Source organism: Bubalus bubalis, chromosome 1 (genome assembly GCF_019923935.1).
Source record: "Bubalus bubalis isolate 160015118507 breed Murrah chromosome 1, NDDB_SH_1, whole genome shotgun sequence".
Classification (NCBI taxonomy): Eukaryota; Metazoa; Chordata; class Mammalia; order Artiodactyla; family Bovidae; genus Bubalus; species Bubalus bubalis.
In genome coordinates, this window is record NC_059157.1 from 17,263,598 (window position 1) to 17,283,504 (window position 19,907).

Consider the following 19,907-nt stretch of genomic DNA (forward strand, 5'->3'; position numbering starts at 1 on the left):
GTCCTTCAGTTTCCTTTTTGCAAAAAAAAAAAAAAAAAAAAAAGCCCCAGGATGTAGTAGTCTGCTACCCCTGAAAATGATCCAGCAGAAGACAGGCTGTCACCAGCTCCCCTCCTCTTCACACTGCTGGTTCCAGGGGATGGGTGTTTCTTTGCTTATGGTCCCTGCTGACACCTGACCTGTCCCAGTAGAAACAGGGTAAATGACACCAGGATTTGAGCTACTGACGCTGCAGTTCTTGTGGCAGAATAACCCACACTTGCCAGGAGGCAATCTGTCTTGTTCTAGCAGGAAGTGAAAGTAGGAAGAATTTGCATTTTCTCTGAATTCAAATGTAGATGATTTTGAAGAATTCTGAGCTCTGTTCTCTGTGTGTGTGTTAGTCACTCAATCATGTTCGATCCCTTGCGACCCCACGGACTGTAGCCCACCGGGCCCCTCGTCCATGAAATTCTCCAGGCAAGAATACTGGAGTGGGTTGCCATGCTCTCCTCCAGAGGATCTTCCTGACCCAGGGATTGAACGGGGTCTCTGGCATTGCAGCCAGATTCCTTACTGTTTGAGCTACCTGGGAAGCTCTATTCTACTTACAGTCAATTATGGAAAAAAAATTTTTTTTTAATAAGTTTATTTAATTATTTTTAGCTATGCTGGGTCTTTGTTGCTGCGTGGGCTTTCTTCTAGTTACAGCGGGTGGGAGCTACTCTCTAGCTGTGGTGTGCAAGCTTCTCATTGCGATGACTTCTCTTGCTGCTGAGCACGGGCTCCAGGGCACAGGAGCTTCAGTAGTTGTGTGCAAGGGCTCCGTTGCTCTGCAGCATCTGGACTCTTCCCAGACCAGGGATCAAACCCATGTCCCATGCATTGACAGATGGATTCCTATCCATGTGCCACCAGGGACATCCCTCAGTCTTCAACTTGAAGAAGTTAGGAAGTTAAAGTGTATCTTTAAACCTGCTTCATGGTCCCAGCATGGGATCTTAGTCTAGGTGAGTGAAAGGAGAATGAAAGGAAGAGAAGGGATAATATTTACACCAATATATTCAATCCTCTCTTGTCAGGATTCCCAGATATTCCTCTAAACTCCCACTTTATATCTCTGGCTAGAACCTAGTTCCCGATCATCCTGATCTGCAGCATAAGTTGAGATATGTTTATAATCTGAGTACGATGTTACCTCCATAAAGCCAAGTTTTGGTTAGTAATGTTAGGTAGTTGGAATAAGAAACAGGAGTCCAAAATAGTGGCAGTTAAAAGACAAGGAAGGGAAAAGCCCGCGAGAATAGAACAAAGAAAGGTCAAAGGAAGGTCTGAGGACGGGAGTAAGGACCTCAGGTAGAACAAACAGCACTCCTGGTTAGCCCAATTTACATAGGGCAGGCCCAGCGGGAGGAAAAAAACATATAAAAAGAGGAACCAAAGGGCCGGGGCTCTCTCTCTTCCCCTCTCCTGCGCGCTGGGGTGCTCTTCTCTTCGCATTTTTGGGTCGGCATGCCCTCATGCCTCAAGGATGGATTCTCCTGCTATTTTCTAAGTAAAATACAGCTGTAACACAGAGCTGTAACACTGATTTGTCTAAGAGCTATAACATGGTCTGTTCAAGACCTGAGAGCTATAACACGGTCTGTCCAAGACCCAAGAGCTGTGACGTGCGGAGGGTTTTAATGTCCATCACTCCAAATCTTTGTTGTGACGAGACAGAACTGAGCATAGACTCGCCTGACAGTAAGAAAGCTGTGGGGAATAGAGATTGGGTATACAAATACTAGTCTCTATCAAAACTGGTGATATGACTTGTTAAGCCTTTCTTTTTTAAAATATTTTTGGCTGCATGCTGAGTCATGTTTGACTCTCCGTGACCCACGGACGGTAGCCTGTCAGGCTTCTCTGTCCATAGGATTTTTCAGGCAAGAATATTGGAGTGGGTTGCCATTTCTTCCTCTAGGGGATCTTCCTGACCCAGGGATCAAACCTGGGTCTCCTGCAGCTCCTACATTGCAGGCAGATTCTTTACCACTGAGCCACTGGAGAAGCTCTCATTTTTAGCTGCGTTAGGTCTTATTTGCAGCACACTAGCTTCTCTCTATTCGTGATGTGTGGGCTCAGAGCTATAGCTCGTAGGCTTAGTTACCCTGAGGTATATGGGATCTTAGTTCCCTGACCAGGGATCAAACCTGTGTCCCCTGCATTGCAAGGCAGATTTTTAACTACTGGACTACCAGGGCAGCCCCTGAGACCATCTTTTAAAAAATGATCTTACTGAGGTAAGAATTCTTAATGTATAGAACTCAGCCCAAAGATCACCCAACCACAGAACGCTGGCACTGGAAGGAACCTCGAGAAGGCCTAGTGTCCCAGGGCAGGGACTCTGTTACAGCACCCCTGTCTGAGGTTCATCCAAACTTTGCCTGAACAGTCCAGTGTGAGGAATCTCCCCTTTCACTGTTGGCAGTGTTAATTATTTAAGATAATAATAGCAATGAGAGTGTGTAATAACACATTGTTAATACTAGCTTCTATTGAACAATATTCTATGTGGCACACCTATGGGTTCCAGATCTTCCTTTTTCAGTTCTTTTGTTGAAGAGCCACTTAAACTATTGAAGACAAGTGTCAAGCTCTCAGCTCTGCAGAATATCATTTGCTCTTGTGACATTACATTTGCTACCAATATGGCTTCCATACATTATCTGACACAATTTTTTTTTCCATTTTCAAATGTCTGCTATTATTTGCACAGAACCTATGATTTAAACCTATGTGTATTCTTCTCTGAACTTGTTCTAAAAATATTTTTGCCAGGTCTTTGGTTTCCTTCCTTTTCATCATTCACTGATTTTCAAACTCACTTAAAAAAAACAAAAAACAAAAAACATACTAACATCAATAAAAACACCTAAAAATATTTCTACTCATTTGAGCAAGGTGATGTTTTTATCTGTTGTTATTTGCTGAGCCATGTCAGTTTTGGACCTAACAGAAGCAGGATATTAAGAAGAGGTGACAAGAATACACAGAAGAACTATACAAAAAAAAAATTTTAGTGATCCAGATAACCATGATGGTGTGACCACTTACCAAAAGCCAGACATCCTGGAATGCGAACTCAAGTGGGCCTTAGGAAGCATCACTACCAACAAAGCTAGTGGAGGTGATGGAATTCCAGTTGAGCTATTTCAAATCCTAAAGGATGATGCTGTGAAAGTGCTACATTCAATATGCCAGCAATTTAGAAAAGTCAGCAGTGGCCACAGGACTGGAAAAGGTCAGTTTTCATTCCAATCCCAAAGAAAGGCAATGCCAAAGAATGTTCAAACTACCGCAAAACTGCACTCATTTCACACGCTAACAAAGTAATGCTTAAAATTCTCCAAGTTACACTTCAACAGTATGTGAACTGGGAACTTTCAGATGCTCAAGCTGGATTTAGAAAAGCCAGAGGAACCAGAGATCAAATTGCCAACATCTGCTGGATCATAGAAAAAGCAAGAGAATGTCAGAAAAACATTGACTTCTACTTCATTGACTATGTTAAAGCCTTTGACTGTGTGGATCACAACAAACTATGGAAAATTCTGAAAGAAATAGGAATGCCAGACCACCTGACCTGTCTCCTGAGAAATCTCTTTGCAGGTCAAGAAGAAAGTTAGAACCAGACATGGAATAAGAGACTTGCTCCAAATTGGGAAAGGTGTACATCAAGGCTGTATATTGTCACTCTGATATTCAACTTATATGCAGAATACATCATGGAAAATGCTGGACTGGATGAAGCAGAAGCTGGAATCAAGATTACAGGGAGAAATATCAATAATCTCAGATATGCAGATGACACCACTCTTATGGCAGTAAGAGAAGAGGAACTAAAGAGCCTCTTTATGAAAGTGAAAAAAGAGAATGAAAAAGCTGGCTTAAAACTCAACGTTCAGAAAACAAAGATCATGGCATCCAGTCCCATCACTTCATGGCAAATAGATGGGGAAACAGTGGAAACAGTGACATACTTTATTTTCTTGGGCTCCAAAATCACTGCAGATGGTGACTGCAGCCATGAAATTAAAAGACACTTGCTCCTTGGAAGAAAAGCTATGACCAACCTAGAGAGCATATTAAAAAGCATATTACTTTTCCAACAAAGGTCCATCTAGTCAAAGCTATGTTTTTTCCAGTAGTCATGTACGGATGTGAGAGTTGGACTGTAAGGAAAGTTGAGTGTTAAAGAGCTGATGCTTTTGAACTGTGGTGTTGGAGAAGACTCAAGGATCTCTTGGACTGTAAGGAAATCAAACCAGTCAATCTGAAAGGAAATCAGTCCTGAATATTCATTCATAAAGACTGATGCTGAAGCTGAAGCTTCAATAGTTTGGCCACCTGATGCAAAGAACTGACTCACTGGAAAAGACGTTGATGCTGGGAAAGATTGAAGGCGGGAGGAGAAGGGGATGACACAGGATGAGATGATTGGATGGCATCACTGACTCAGTGGACATGAGTTTGAGCAAGCTCTGGGAGTTGGTGATAGACAGGGAAGCCTGGCATGCTGCAATCCATGGACATGACTGTGGGGCTGAATTGAACTGAACTGATGTCAGTTTTCTCCTCTTCCCTGATCCATGTCTTTTTGTCCTTCTTTCCTCTGACTCGGAACTTTTCAGTCTCCCTCATCTTTAACTTCATTTTGCCTCTTGATCTTCACTCTTGGTCATTTGTCTTCTGCTTTGGCATCAAAGCTCTTCAGTTCTGTTCAAGTGCATATTTTAATCTTTACTTGTTTCTTAAGTTTTAAAAGATGTAACACTTCTTCATAGTCCCATTCTGATATGTTATGAGACATGCTTTTTCTTTTACACCAGAAAACCACTTCTGGGTGGGAGTCTAAAATTCCCTCTGACAACAATTAAGTACAGTGGGTTTTACCGGTGCTACTATAGCAGCTGGGGTGAAACAGAAAGTTATTTTGAAGCTTGAAAATATGGCAGACCACCTGTGACTTAAAGAAATTAGATTTCACACCATCTTCCTTCCAAAAAGGACAGAATGTGAGCACTTCTTTCTCAAGATGCCCTCAAGACCCCTGGTGGTGCCATGAGTTTGCAAGACAGAGCAGAGACCTAGAGAAAATAGCACTTCAGCAACCCAGCCACTTGATCAGGTTTCAAAAGAGAACATCCCTCTTCTAAATACTTATTCTCAGAAATCAGTATCACAGTGACTTTCTAAAGTAGGATTGTTCTTCATAAAGGTTGGCAAAGGCACCGGAAGATGCTAAGAGAAATGCCTGGGGGTATATCTGGCAAAAAATTGATAATAATAGGAGACCTTGAGTGCTGGCAAGATGCTTTCTTTCTCATTTGGGTTCGGCCTCCCCCTCATTTCACCGTCAACAACAGAGGAGGGACGGGTGCCCCACAGCAAGGGGAAAAGAGAGAATGCAGCTACTCAAAAAGAAACACCAAACCAAAACCTGAAGAAATAATCAGTGAAGAGGGCACTCATGTCCATGAAAACTCTAAAAGTTCACTTTTTAAGGACAAAGGGATGGATCCATCTCTTCCTGGGAACCCAGGCAGTCTTTCAAAATAGTAACTGACACAGTAGAGTAACACATGGAAAAAGCAGCATAGGAAATTTCACTATGCATTGTTTGCATGTATCTCAAACACTTGCGTTTTCTCACTTGTATACAAGTGTACATAAAAGAGAATGAGAAACAGGAATCCTAACAGGGGTTATCTCTGAGGCCCATATTAAGGGGTGATTCTAACCATCTCTTTCATACCTTTGTATATACATTTCCATCTCTCTATAGTTTTCAAATTTGCTAAAGTAAGCTCATGTCATATATGCACTGCTGCTGCTGCTGCTAAGTCCCTTCAGTCGTGTCCGACTCTGTGCAACCCCATAGACGGCAGCCCACCAGGCTCCCGTGTCCCTGGGATTCTTCAGGCAAGAACACTGGAGTGGGTTGCCATTTCCTTCTCCAATGCCTGAAAGTGAAAAGTGAAAGTGAAGTCGCTCAGTTGTGTCAGACTCTTAGCGACCCCACAGACTGCAGCCTACCAGGCTCCTCCGTCCATGGGATTTTCCAGGTAAGAGTACTGGAGTCGGGTGCCATCACCTTCTCTGCATGTATGCACACACACACACAAACACGCACACACTGGAATATTACTGAATCATAAATAAGAAATGAAATAATACCATTTGCAACAATAAGAATGGATCTAGAGATTATACTAAGTTAAGTACAACAGTGGACAACAAATCATATGATATTGATTATGTGAGAAATCTTTAAAAAAAAAAAGGCACAAATGAACTTACTTACGAAACACAAATATCCCACACACATTGAAAACAAACCTATGGTTACTAAAGGGGAAAGAGTGGAGAGGAAGAATAAGCTAGTAGTGTGGGATTAACAGATATGCACTACTATATATAAAATAGCTGATCAACAAAGACCTGCTGTATAGCACAGGGAAATATACCCAATATTCTGTAATAAACTATAAGGGAAAACAATCTGAATATATATGTATTATTTGAATATATATGAATCACTTTGCTATATACAACTGAAACTAATACAACATTGTAAATCAACCATCAGATCAGATCAGATCAGATCAGTCACTATACTTCAATATAAAAATAAAGTCAGTTTATGTTACTTTTCTAGTTAAAATTATTTTTTGACAAGCTAGAAGGGGCTGAATGAAACCTATAATATACAAGGAAACAAACCTTGATTTACTATCTATTGAGCCAGAAAGAATGAGAGAAAGAAGAAATCAAAAATTACGAAACTGACGACTCTTGTACAATCAGGTGGCATTTTCTAGTTCATCCACTTAATACCCTATAGTAACTAGAGGGTGAAGAAATAAATAGAGGTACTTTTAATGGAGAGGGAATTAAGTCCAATCTCTCTCTTCCCTATTCAGAAGTTGTTACTGTTCATCTGAGAAAATGATTTTGAACTAACAGAATTGAAATAAGCTTTTCCATTTTTTCCCTATTGAAAGGTTTTTTTAAAAAATTACTCTTAGTCTTGAAGTTGTTTTCTGACATCCAAATCCGTTGAATAATAATCAAATGCATAAAATTCTGAAAAATAAGAGTTTTGAGAGGTAGCTGACCTCTTATGATGTTGAAAATATATGTAAACTATAGTGCCCAAAACAGTGTGGTATGAGCCTATAGGTAGAAAGACAGAACAATGAGATTAAATGAAGAGTCTTGTAAAAGTTTCACCTGAGTAAAAGCATAAAAGTATATGATAAATATGCCATGGCATATCAATGGGAGAAAGTTATTCATTTAATACATGTTGTTGAAATAATGAAGCAGTCTTCCACACTGGTAAGCACACAAGAGTTTGTTGGGCAAATCCTGCCAGCTTCCTGTTATATACAAGCTTTACTGAAATTCAGCTGTGCCCATATGTTTATGAGTTATTTGTGGCTACTTTTCACTACAATGGAAAGTAGCTACCTGAGGCCATATTATCCAAAAGGGCAAAATATTTAGTCTTTAGCCATTTATGAAAGAGTTTGCTGACTCATGATCTAGAGGAATGAAAGTGTTGAAAATCTACCTCAATTTTATAATCAAACAAACTCCAGATGGGTCAAATATCAGATAACAAAGAAATCATAAAAGTACAAGAATTCATTATTTCAGAGATGTTTTTTCTAAATAGTATTGGAGTAGAAAAGGCCATATGTGAAGGATGATAAATCCAACCACATAAATACTAAGTAAAAGATGGAAGTCAAGAAAAAATTCCGCAAAAAGACAAGAGGCAAGTGGCAAACAAACAACAAAAAATATGTAACTCATCACAGTGAAAAGGACTAATTTTTCTAATCTATACAAAAACATTCTCTAATCTATAAAAAAGAAGCTATCTTATCAAATAGAAAATGAACCAAGGATATGAAAAGACAGTTCAGATTTCACTGTTAAACATATGAAAAGAAGCTCAAAATTAGCCATAATAAGAAGAATACAAATTGAAAGGACTGAGAGCCCCATTTTCATTTATCAGTTGGTCAAATATTAAAAGTTTAAAAACACAATGCAGGAACAATAATTCTCAAACATTATCAATTGGAATAAAACTTGGTACAACTCTAAAGAGGGCTGATTAGCCTTATCTATTAAAATTTAAAATGCAGACTTAGACCTCACAATTCCAATTCTGAGTTCTTCCATAATAATCCACGTTGAAAAAATTTACAAGGATATTCATCATACTATTGTTTGTACTAGCAGAAGAAATGAAACCATCCAGATAGCTAGCAATACAATAAATCACAACATATCCAAACATGGAAATACTGCACAGTACTAAAAATAATTTTAAAAAGTTATGTATATATATGGTTTGGAACAATCTCCAAAATATTTTGATAAGTTAAAACGAAAAAGCAGGATGCAGAAGTATGGATTCTGCATCTTAATGTTGGTATTAGAAAAGAAGTACATGCAAGTAGTAACTCATGAAAAATAAAAAAACTGGATATATATATATATATATATATATATATATATATATACACACACACACACACACACACACAGGGACTTCCCAGGCGGCACGAGTAATTAAGAACTTGCCTGCTAATTCAGGAGTTGTAAATGATGCAGATTGGACCTCTGGCTTGGGAAGATCCCCTGGAGGAGGATACAGCAACCCACTCCAGTATTCTTGCCTGGAGAATCTCATAGACAGAAGATCTCGGTGGGTTTTTGTCCATAGGGTTGCAAAGAGACAGACAAGACTGAAGCAATTTAGCAAGCATGCACATATATGTACACACATATGCGATGGAATATTATTTAGCTTTCAAAAGGAAGGGAATCCTGATACATGCTACAATCTGGAGAAATCTTGAGGAAATTATACTAAGTAAAATAAGCTAGTCATAAAAACACAAATAATGTATGAATATGACTCCACTTATATAAGATATACAGAGAAGTCAAAAATCATTTAGACAGAAAGCAGAATGGTGGTTACTGGGGTTTGGATTTGGAGAGGGGAATAGGTAGTTTTTGCTTAATGGGGATAGAGTTTTAGTTTTATAAGATGAAAGAATTATGAAGGTAGTAGGGATGCTTGCAAAATATTATGAATATATCTTTACTATTTTTATAGCAAAAAATATGAATATATCCAATATCACTGAACTGTACTGAAGAGAGTTAAGACAGTAAATTTCAAGCTGTCTTACTACCACAATAAAAAGCTACCAAAAAAAAAAAAAACCTGGAAAGGCACCAGATGCTTAAGGAAAGAATGAGAAGAGACTTCATAGTACATTTTCTTGCACTTTTGGATTTTGTATAAGTTGCATGAATTAACTATTTTATGTTTGAATGCTTATTACTTTCAATCAATCAATCTATACATACATAAATGTACATGTGTGTACTGTATGATCATTACTAGTGTATTGGCCAAACAGTTCATTGTTTTTCCAAAGGATGTAAAGGAAAAATTCAATGAGATGGTTAGGTAGCATCACTGACTCAATGGACATGAATCTGAGCAAACTAAGGGGGATAGCGAAGGACAAAGAAGCCTGCGTGCTGCAGTCTGTGGGGTCACAAAGAGTCGGAATCCACGTAGCAATTAAACAACAGTTCAGTTCAGTTCAGTCACTCAGTCACGACCGACTCTTTGTGATCCCATGGACTGCAGCATGACAGGCTTCCCTGTCCATCACAAACTACCAGAGCTTGCTCAAACTCATGTTCATCGAGTCAGTGATGCCATCCAACCATCTCATTCTGTGTCATCCCCTTCTCCTCCCACCTTCAATCTTTCCCAGCATCAGGGCCTTTTCCATTGAGTCAGTTCTTCGCATCAGGTGGCTAAAATATTGGTGTTTCAGCTTCAGTATCAGTCCTTCCAATGAATATTCAGGACTGATTTCCTTTAGGATGGACTGGTTGGATCTCCTTGCAGTCCAAGGGTCTCTCAAGAGTCTTCTCCAACACCACAGTTCAAAAGCATCAACTCTTCGGTGCTCAGCTTTCTTTATAGTCCAACTCTCACATCCATACATAACCACTGGAAAAATCATAGCTTTGACTAGATGGACTTTTGTTGGCAAAGTAATGTCTCTGCTTTTTAATATGCTGTTTAGGTTGGTTATAGCTTTTCTTCCAAGGAGCAAGCGTCTTTTAATTTCATGGCTGCAGTCACCATCTGCAGTGATTTTGAAGCCCCCAAAAATAGAGCCAGCCACTGTTTCCACTGTTTCCCCATCTATTTTCCATGAAGTGATGGGACTGGATGCCCATGATCTTTGTTTTCCGAATGTTGAGTTTTAAGTCAGATTTTTCACTCTTGTCTTTCACTTTGATCAAGAGGCCTTTAGTTCTTCTTCACTTTCTGCCATAAGGGTGATGTCATCTGCATATCTGAGGTTGTTAATATTTCTCCCTGTAATCTTGATTCCGGCTTGTGTGCTTCATTCAGCCTGGCTATCACCAGTGCGTTCTCTTGGCAAAACTCTGTTAGCCTTTGCCATACTTCATTTGGTGCTCCAAGGCCAAACCTGCCTGTTACTCCAGGTATCTCTTGACTTCCTACTTTTGCATTCCATTCCCCTATGATGAAAAGAACATCTTTTTCTGGTGTTAGTTCTAGAAGGTCTTGTAGGTTGTCATAGAACCATTCAACTTCAGCTTCTTTGGCTTTAGTGGTTGGGACATAGACTTGGATTACCATGATATTGAATGGTTTGCCTTGGAAATGAACAGAGATCATTCTGTCATTTTTGAGATTGCACCCAAGTACTGCATTTCAGACTCTCTTGTTGACTATGAGGACTACTCCCTTCTTCTAAGGGTTTCTTGCCCACAGTAGTAGATATAATGGTCATCTGAGTTAAATTCACCCATTCCAGTCCATTTTAATTCTCTGATTCCTAAAATGTTGATGTTCACTCTTGCCATCTCCTGTTTGACCACTTCCAATTTGCCTTGACTCATGGACATGACATTCCAGGTTCCTACGCAATATTGCTCTTTAGAGGATTGGACTTTATTTCCATCACCAGTCACAACCACAACTGGGTGTTCCTTTAGCTTTGGCTCAGTCTCTTCATTCTTTCTGGAGTTATTTCTCCATTGTTCTCCAGTAGCATATTGGGCACCTATGGATCCGTGGAGTTCATCTTTCAGTGACCTATCTTTTTGCCTTTCATACTGTTCATGGGGTTCTTCAGGCAAGAATACTGAAGTGGTTTAAAAACACCATCATCAACATAAAAGACCAGTCAGAAATATACCAACATAATAATAACCCTTACCTTTGGCTGGTGGGACTATTGGTGCTTCTTTTTCTCCTATGTTTTAAAATTTTACATTTACAGTAAAATTCACCCTTTTCAATGTACAGTTCTGTAAGATTAACATGTACAGTTGTGTAATTTTCAAAATCAATATATAGAAAAGTTCCATAACTTGCTATGATTTCCTCATTCCCTTTTTTGCACACCCCACCCCAGACCCTGGCAATCACCAATCTGTGTTCTGCTTAATTTATCTTTTTTATAACTAAATTCTATATTTAGGACTCATTTGAAGGGCTTGGGAAAAGAGCAGCAAAGATGAACAGAGACAGAAATGAAGAAAGAGATCTTTTTTATCATTTGCCAAAATGCTCTTTGCTAATCTTGTTCCAATAGAGACCTAGGGACTTGGAGCCTAGAGCTCCCATTAGAAAAATTTCACCAGTTTTCTAGTTTTATAACCATATGTAAGTAAGTAAATCTCTTCAGAGTGGAAGGAAATTCTTCAGTGATGAGTTACAAGAAGCCCTTGTATTTGTGTGCTGACCGATGTACCATTTTGGTGCATTTACACAGCCATCATTTCAAAGGATGCCCACAGCAACTCAGGGAGGAGGCGAGAAAGCAGATACTGTTCTTCCCATTTGAGAGATGCAGGAAGGGGGGCCAGAAGCTAGTTGTTGATTTGAATATCACCTCCATTGTTCTTTAAGAAAAAAAAATTTTTTTTTTTAATATTGAAGTATAGTTGAAGTATAACCATGTTGTGTTAGCTTCAGGTGTACAGCAAAGGGATTCAGTTATACATATACATGTATCTATTCTTTTTCAAATTCTTTTCCCACTTAGATTGTTACATAATATTGAATGAAGTTAACTCAGACAAAGAGAAATATTGTCTAATATTGCTTACATGTAGAATCTAAAAAGAAATGATACAAATGAAGTTATTTGCAAAATAGAAACACACAAACTTGCAGAACTGAACTCATGGTTGGGGTCGGCTGTCGGGGGGAAGGTTGAGGGGAAGAGATAGTTAGGGAGTATGGGACTAACACATACACAGTGCTATATTTAAAATGGATAACCTGCTATAAAGCACAGGAAGCTCAGCTCTGTGTTCTATGATGACTTAGATGGGTAGGCTAGGTGAGGTGGCGTGAGAGGTAGGTTTAAGAGGGAAGGTGTATATACAGCCAATTCATTTCATTGTACAGCAGAAACTAACACAACATTGTAAAGAAATTATACTCCAATCAAAAATAAATAAATCAATAAAATTAGATAAGCAACAAAAATCAAGTGCGTAGCACAGGGAACTCTGAGCAGTATCATCCCCACTGCTCTTGACCAGGCATCGCTTGTCAACTTGTAATGCGACTTGGAGAAAAGACATTTTTACAATATGAAAAAAGTGTGAAGATTCAGACAACAAGGCATATGTTTACGAGGGGCCAAGGAGAACACAATCAATCAGGATTCACTCAGACTAATGGACTGCAGCCTCAGCAGCGTGGGCAGAGTTAATTGCACACCCCCATGTGTGCGAGGCCTGGCGGGGGCTCAGGGGGACCCTTGATTGGGCTAATGAGGGCCCCTCTGATGCAGTTGAAGACCTGCCCTGCTTTCTCCTCTGGAAAGCAGGGCTGTGAGGGTTCCTAATGTTCTCATGAGCCTCTGTTACATGTGAACTGCCTTTGCTGTCTTAGAAAGTGGTGATATTTGTTCTACCACCATTTCTGGTTTTTCACTAGGTCTTCCATGACATCTGCGCCACTTCTGCTTCATAAACTGCATCCTTTCAAGTAGTTTGCAACATCTCTTGCTTTGTAATCTGAGACTGTTTACTTAGCAGGAGATTTTGAAAAATTCCACTCTTCTTACAGAGAGAATCTTGAGATGTCTCTTCGGAGAAAAGGAAACTTAAAAGATCAGGCTTGTCTCAAGAACCTCATGGTACACCCAGGATGTATTTCACAGACACAAGGCAATGTCATAACCAAAGAACACAACAGCCAAAGTACCACAAAGAACATTGCAAAGCATTAAGTAATGACATCTCATGACTGAAGCCTGAAAAAAATTAAGCAACACAAACCTACTTGACCAAATAACACTTTTCTTCACGACACTGCATATTCCATGTATATCATGAATACAGAAAATGTAAAAAGTGTATCTGTGTGGTTGAATAAATAATATTCAGTAAGTATTTATTATTTTCTGAATAGCAACAGACACAACAGACAGGATGTCTATTTTCCCAGAGTTTATAATCCATCAGGGAGTCAGATACTCATCAAATATTCAAGTAATGACTTAATAACAATTGTGATGAGGGTTATGATGTACAGGGAGCAGTAAGAACCATAGGCTAGTGATGGTTTTGTAGGTCAAAATGATAATACTAGCAATTTGATATAGTTCGATCTATAGTGGGTTAGGATAGGGTGCTGCTATGCTTAGTCACTCAGTCATGTCTGACTCTTTGCAATCCCATGGACTGTCCATGGCATTCTCCAGGCAAGAATACTGGAGTGGGTTGTCATGTCCTTCTCCAGGGGGTCTTCCCAACCGAGGGATTGAATCCAGGTCTCCCACATTGCAGGTGGATTCTTTACCATCTGAGCCACCAGGGGGACTCCAGCCAAATCTGGAAGTAGTATCATCAGGGCAGACATCCCCAAGGAAGTGATGTTTGAGCTGGTTGATATCTGGAGGGGGAGTGGGAGGTAGCTTTGTGGAGGGGGTGGGATACCTCTTGGGCACCGAAAGCAGCCTGAGCGAAGTGAGGGAAGCAGGCCGGGAGGAACAGAGCACAGAGTGAGCAGAAGGGCAGCGTGTGACAAAGCTGGAGAATTAGGTGCTGGGGAGACCATGCAGGGCTTTGAAGTTACGTTAAGATTTTGATTTTGGTTTTAAATCTGCCTGCCAACTCAGGTGATGTGGGTTCGATCCCTGAGCTGGGAAGATCCCACATGCCGCGGAGCAACTGGGCCTGTGGGCCACAACTACTGAGCCTGGGCTCCGGAGCCCAAGTGCCACAACTATTGAGCACATTGCTGGGACGGAAGCCCACGTGCCTAGAGCCTCTGCAACAAGAGAAGCCACCTCGGTGATAAGTCCACGCACCGCAACTAGAGAGTAGCCCCCACTCACCACAACCAGAGAAAAAGCTGGTACAGCAATGAAGACCCAGCACAGCCAAAAATAAATAAAAATTTTTTAAAAGGATTTTGATTTTGGATTTTACTCCAAGACCAGTGGAAACTCATTCAAGGATCGTGAGCCCTGAAAGAGGAGCAATGTAGCAACTAGCTCAGGGTCCCTAAGGTTATTTAAGGAAGAGTCCTGACTCAGGTGAAACAGCCAAGTAAGTCAAGATGATTCTGGCGGCCAGAGCTGGCGGACCAATAGAAGAAATAGACAACCAGATAGTTTTGAAGGATGGCCATTGTTAAAAGATGTATCCATATCACTGGGCAAACAATGGGATAATAAAACTCACATTACAAGGAGACTTCATGGAATAATGTGCTATACGTGGCCAGGAAGAGTGAAGGCTTGGTACCGCCACACCAGGCATGACCACAATTAACACAGGTGTTGCTTACTCACAGCCTATTAAGTAAGTGGCTTCTGGGTACAGGCAGCTCTTATGTTTGGTTCAATAGGGCATTCAAGTTCAAGGTCAGAGAAGACTCTGGTCACCAGTGGTCCTCTTGCACCTCCTCTCTCATGACACTAGGCCCCTCTGCCTGAGAAATGCCAAATGCATTTCAGTAACAGCATTCTGAAATGGCCCTGCAATGCTTGTTCAGAGCATGCACCAGTCTCTCCAAAATAAGAGTGCATGAGTGGGATTAAATCCTTGATTCCTTGACGATGGCAGAGAAGGGAAGGATCACGTGGACTTTACATCTGAAGGGCCCCTTACAAGAGAGTGTTTTTTTTTTTTTCATGTGCACAAGTTTGCCCTCACCATATGTATGAAATAGTCTACGGAACCCATAAGGACATTGACACTCTGGATAGCTGAACTTGTTTTTCAAAGCCGTATACCTAGGGGCAGAGCTAGAACCAAATTTGGGACTCTCTGAAATGAGGTTTGGTGCCTTTAGTGCTTGCATAAGTCACGGAGGTGTCAAGAGCCAGCATTACTCCCCAGGCACCAGTCAAATGCTCCTGTTTTTGGCATTTAGGCTTTGTTTTCCCTTCCAACCATCTGGACCTGGAGGCAGGCTCATCATATCATTAACTGCTGTGTCCTTGGGGATGGGTGAGGGGACCTGGGGCCACTGTTAGGAGGGGCCCTGGGTCTCGCTGCAGGCAGACAGCACAGAGGGACCCGCTGGTGGTTCAGGTTCTACAGGGCGTGAGCTGCATATCATTTCAAGGAATAGGAGGAAGAATGCAAAACAGTCAATACAAATTATGAGGGACAAAATTACATCCATATTTAAAACCCAATCATCACAAAATGTAAAATCTGACAGAACTACACACATGATAAAACTCATAAAAACAACAATTAACTGCCTGACATGCATTTATGATATTTTTCTCCCTGGATATTTTTTGATTGCCTCTTTACCTGACATTAGTTTTGTAATTTTTTTATAAAAAGAAAATGGAAAGGGAATCAGTATTTCATCTGATTGATTGAAATTGTTATTATTAATAATTAAACAAGCTTCTTTCAACATCACAATTTATTTTGACAATGTCCTATAAATCTTTGAAAGTGAAAGTGTTAACCACTCAGTCGTGTCCAACTCTGTGTGACCCCAGGGACTGTAGCCCGCCAAGCTCCTCTGTCCACAGGGATTCTTCAGGGAAGAACACTGGAGTGGGCTGCCACGCTCCACTCCAGGGGATCTTCCTGATCCAGGGATCGAACCCAGGTCTCTTGCATTGCAGGCAGATCCTTTACCATCTGAGCCACCAGGGAGGTCAAATTTCAGAAAACCTTTATTATATTTTCTTCCTATATTAATTGTTGTTACAGACACGCTCACAGCTTTATGGCACTATGGCAAGTTTGTGCCCTACAAGCATCAAAATTCTGATGAATTTAACTCCTTGCCATTTCCATTGCCAAAGAACAACAACAATTTGGTGAATATATATTGCATACATTGAATTATTATGGATATTCTTGAAGCAATAGAATTTGAGCTTTGCCTAGACGTCCATGGATGTGAACCCTCTGGTTGTAATGCCATAGGATGTATGCCTGGTAGAATTTTCCACAGGTTAGCTCTGGCTCCATGCATTTCAGGCTTGTCTTGTCATGGCTCACATCCCACTGGTCCTTGGCACACGAGAACACATTCATTCACAAAACAATCTCTGGCCCTGCATCTTCTTGACGTGATGCCACGTGAGTCAGCACAGTAGGTTTAGCATATTTGTGGAAGCATTTCCCACTCTGGGACACCTTGAAATAGCAGACATCCCACTGAACACCAAGTAAATGTACCTCCAACTCAATTTTCCCTTCACTGGATTCCAAAATGCCCAGGGCCCTTCCAATTCCACCTACACAAGGAGAATATCTTGGGAGGGAAAATCAGAGTGGAAAGAGACCGTGGTCTTAATGAATTGTAATTTAATGGCCTTCTCTTGCAAATTTTATATAAACATGTAAGCAAGTGGACACATGGCTAGGACTCCTTGCCTTGGATTCCTGGAAAAGGCCATGTAAGGGGGAATACTGCAGTGGAGACCTCATTGGTTTCATGCTTAACCATCAGGGCACAAAGACCTCTGCCCTTCTAGGTTTATCTGTGATAGGGCAATACTAATCTATGTGTAGAAATATAAAAATTCTTGAACGTTAAAAAATATGTATATACTAACTGTCAAGAAGCTGACAAACTAAGATCCCTCATGTGACAATTTTCCACGTAAGTTTCCATCAGTCTTGAAGGGTGAATGAATCACAACAGCCTGGTTTCCTTATCTAGTTCTACACCCATTCCCCTCTCTTATTTAATCTTCATCCTGTACTACAAGGTAAGTGTTACTATCCCCATCTTACAAATAATGAAACTGAGGATCTTAAAGACTTATTACGTAAGCTCATCCTGTTTGTAAATATTAGCTTAATTCATCCTCCACCCACCAGTCTCTCCAGCAGGGCAACTGCAAAGAAAGCTGTTTACCCTCCTTGAAATCTTCCATCAGTCGTCCCTTCAGGCTAGAAACAAAACCAAAGGAAACCCATCTTACCTCTGCCCTCTGCCCTCTGCCCCAGGTGATTTCTTAGATTTTGTGACCCTGAATTATGCTGATATTTTTTATTTCTCTCTCTTTTTTTAAACAGAAGATGGGGAGGGTCTCCTTTACTTGGTCTTTAATTGTTTGGTATCAGGGTTCTGTCCTTGGCCCTCTTCTGCCTTTATTTCTATAATATTTCAATATTTCTATGTTGAAGTATAGTTGGTTTACACTATATTAATTTTGGGTGTACAGCATAGTGATTCAGTATTTTCACAGATTATACTCCATTAAATGTTATTACAAGATAATGGGAATAATTCCCTGTGCTGTAAAGTATGTCCTTGTTGCTTGTCTATTTTGTACATGGTATTTATGTCTCTTAATCCTGTACCCCCAATTTTCCCCTCTCCACTTCCCTCTCCTCTTTGGTAACCACTAGGTTTGTTCACTATATCTGTGAGTCTCTTTCTGCTTTGCATATATATTCGTTTGTATTATTTCTTAGATTCTACATATAAGTGATATCATAGAGTATTTGTCTTTCTCTGACATTTCACTAAGCATAATATTCTCCAGGTCTATGCATGTTGCTGCAAATAGCAGAACATTCTTTTTTATGGCTGAGTAGTATATATCCATGGAGAAGGCAATGGCACCCCACTCCAGTACTCTTGCCTGGAAAATCCCATGGATGGAGGAGCCTGGTAGGCTGCAGTCCATGGGGTCACAAAGAGTCGGACACGACTGAGCAACTTCACTTTCACTTTTCACTTTCATGCCTTGGAGAAGGAAATGGCAACCCACTCCAGTGTTCTTGCCTGGAGAATCCCAGGGACGGGGGAGCCTGGTGGGCTGCCGTCTATGGGGTCGCACAAGAGTCGGACATGACTGAAGTGACTTAGCAGCAGTATATATCCATGGAGAAGGCAATGGCACCCCACTCCAGTACTCTTGCCTGGAGAATCCCAGGGACGGAGGAGCCTGGTGGGCTGCCGTCTATGGGGTCACACAAAGTCGGACATGACTGAAGCGACTTAGCAGCAGCAGCAGCAGCAGCAGTATATATCCATATATACCACATCTTAATCCATTCATCTGCGATGGATATTTAAGTTGCTTCCATCTCTTGGCTACTGTAAATAGTGCTTCAGTGAACACTGGGGTACATGTATCTTTTTGAATTACTCTTTTTGTTTTTGTTTTTTTCAGATATATACCCAGGAGTGGAATTATTGCTGGATTATATGGGCTTCCCAGGTGGTGCTAGTGGTAAATAATCTGCCCGCCAATGCAGGAGACATAAGAGATGCAGGTTCGATCCCTGGGTCAGAAAGATCCCCTGAAGAAGGGAATGGCACACCAGTCCAGTATTCTTGACTGGAAAATTCCATGGGCAGAGGAGCCTGGTGGGCTACAGTCCATGAGGCCGCAAAGAGTCAGACACAACTGAGTGACTGAGCACACACATGGTGGTTCTGTTTTTATTTTTGAGGAACTCCACTATGTTTTCCATAGTGGCTACAGTAATGTATTGGTATAGTCTCACCAGCTGTGAAGGGTTCCCTTTTCTCCACATCCTCGCCAACATTTGTTATTTGTAGACTTTTTGATGATACCGTTCTATCTGGTGTGAAGTGATATCTCTTTGTTTTGAGGCCCTCTTCTAACTTTAGACACTCTTCCTGGGTGACCTCATTAATTCCCAAGACTTTAGAAACCATCTGTATGTTAATATTTCCCACATTTATGCCTCTACTTTTAGACCTCTGCTCTGCAGCTACCTATTCATATCTTTACAGCACTCTCTGCAAAATGGAGCATCTATGAAATTTTCCAGATTTTTCTCCTGCCTGGTTCTTCCTAATCCACTCTACTCCTGTTATGTTGACCTTTTATAGTATCTTGTAGATAGTTCCTTTCCAATTCAGAACTTCACATGGTATTCCTTCTTCCTTAAAAATTTTCTACACATTCTGCATTCATTTAGGCCTTGAGTCTCAGATCAAATGTGACTTCTATAGGAACACTGTTTCTGACTTCTCTCCCCAAGACTGCTGCTATAATTTCTCTTAAGTACTGTATCCATCAGTTAGTATTATTTGGGGCTGCAATGGTCATAGGCCTAACTATAGGACTTAAATGGACAATGGTTTATTCTCCCACATAAAAGAAGTCAGATGGAGGCTGCATGGGGCTGCTATCCTGCTTGTACAGTCACTAGAATCTTGATCACCTCATATACTCAAGGTTACCTAATGGTCCAGAATTGCAGCTGGGGCTCCAACTGTTTCATTAGACTTCTTGGAAGGGAGGAAAACTAAAAGAATCCTTATTTTGGCTTAATCATTTCCTTTTAAGGAGTCTTATTGG